Source organism: Dendroctonus ponderosae, unplaced genomic scaffold (genome assembly GCF_020466585.1).
Source record: "Dendroctonus ponderosae isolate FM_Combo_2020 unplaced genomic scaffold, Dpon_F_20191213v2 Dpon_F_20191213_6, whole genome shotgun sequence".
NCBI classification, from domain to species: Eukaryota; Metazoa; Arthropoda; class Insecta; order Coleoptera; family Curculionidae; genus Dendroctonus; species Dendroctonus ponderosae.
Genome location: NW_026018814.1, coordinates 3,437,152 through 3,439,003, shown reverse-complemented (window position 1 = coordinate 3,439,003; position 1,852 = coordinate 3,437,152). Strand labels below are relative to the sequence as shown.

The 1,852-nt window shown below is 38.5% G+C and overlaps 1 protein-coding gene across 1 annotated transcript in view; it reads left to right on the top strand.

Annotated features, from left to right (window-relative positions):
- Positions 1-1,852, top strand: part of LOC109543132 (neurexin-1) — a gene marked incomplete in the record, with an annotated part of 81,435 nt that overhangs the window by 56,860 nt on the left and 22,723 nt on the right.

Below are 1,852 nucleotides of genomic sequence, written 5' to 3'. Positions count from 1 at the left end.
GAAGTAGAGAGTGCTGTTTTATCTACAAGAGACAGGCTTGAGCAATCCATTCGAAATGACCGAAAACATTTTGAGCATCTAAGCAGGCTTGAATCGCAAGGGTGCACTTCATTGTGAATACTCATAATGGGTTAAATAAAACAATCAGTTCTTCTCAGAACCGATTGTTTTGTCAATAACCCAACAATATCATTATTGTCAAATTGCTTATATCTTCGGTTATGACAAATATATCGGTGTGTGGTTTTCACTATTTTGCTTATTTTTTTATACTTTTTCTAAGCAGCTAAAAAATTACATGTCATTTCATTAAAAAAATTTAAGAAAATCCAAAAAGTTTGACGACTTTTTATAGCGCGCCTTCTAGCGGTTAAAGTGGCAATCATATCGGGCAATATTTTATAGTAGGTGTTAATGTAAATCAAGAGCTATTCAATTGCAATTTAAGCGTTGAATTTGGTTAAGCCAATACGGAGCTATTAGCAACTTTTTGAACCGTTATTTAATTTTCCCCCACCACTTTATTTGACTAGCTAGAACAATAACACTCCCACAAGAAATAACTGAAAGTTTGTCAAGAATAGAATTAAGGTATTTGCAACCTACCTTAGCCTGTCCTATACTGCTAAAAATCCGTATTCAAAATTTACTATTGCAATTTCGCCCTCTTGCGGCCATTTTGCAAACTTGCCAGTTATTTCCAGTGCCACTTTACTTATATATTTTTTTACTTGAAATCGATACGACTAATAGTTTGTAAGATATGGCCGACCACCTCTCTTAGTGGCCCACCCTGTACATCTATCTGAATGCAATTCTGCTAATTCAGGAACCAATTTAGCGGGGAAATAAAGCGGGTAAAACTACATTTTCGATAGTCTCACACAATTATGGGCACACCCTGTGGAAACAACAATAAAAATAAGCTGGCAACATACATTTTCGATATTGTATCACACAATGGAGGGCTAGAAAAGCTTTCGCGTCTACTTTGTGGCCCAAATGATACGTTGAGCGACTCTAAAACAGTTCCGCAACGCTAGAAGGCCGATAAAGGCCCATTGTGTGGAGCGAAAGCGATCCCCTTTACATTTATCCAAATTATTTAACAATAATTCTCGGCAAGTGAACGAGCGGCGGCCATAAAACTGCAACCGATGATAGAAATTCGAATTTTAATCGAGCACAGAAGCGTAATAATATACGCAAATGCATTCGCGTAATTTATCATGGCACTCAATATTAGTTGAACGTCTCATTTATTAGCGCATATATTCCACTTGTCAGCCCTGACACCGGAAACAGAACAAAAGCGCGCAGATCGCGAAGCATTTCGAGATTGTCTTAAGCCCGTCGTTTGATAAACGAGCACTTTGATTAGGGAATAGACTCAAAGAGGTGAAACTGTGTCGTCTTAATGGCTTCTACCTGCTTGCATGTGGGATTAAACCGGCGGAAATCTGCGCAATTTGAACCCTACACAGAATAGGTTTTTGATGTGATAACTTTTTATGGGAGGGTGAACCGATTTTTCTCGATCACGCCGGCTCCCACTCCGGTCTCTTCGCGCCTGAGGCTTGGGACGCACATACGCACTTTGAATTCGAAATTTTTCTCTTAGTGCGGGTGCATCTGTAGATCTGGTAAACTTCTCAAACACACATTGCGCAGTTCATTTTATAACGCTGATAACAATGAATCAACAAATAGCAAGGGAGAAGCTGCAGATACTGCAAATACTAGGTTAAGGGTGTTCATGTACTAAATGCCTATTCGAGTTTCGCCTTCTTTTAAATTTTCAATTAAAGTACACACACAATTATACACACTAAAGCAGTTTAAGTGCAAAAAA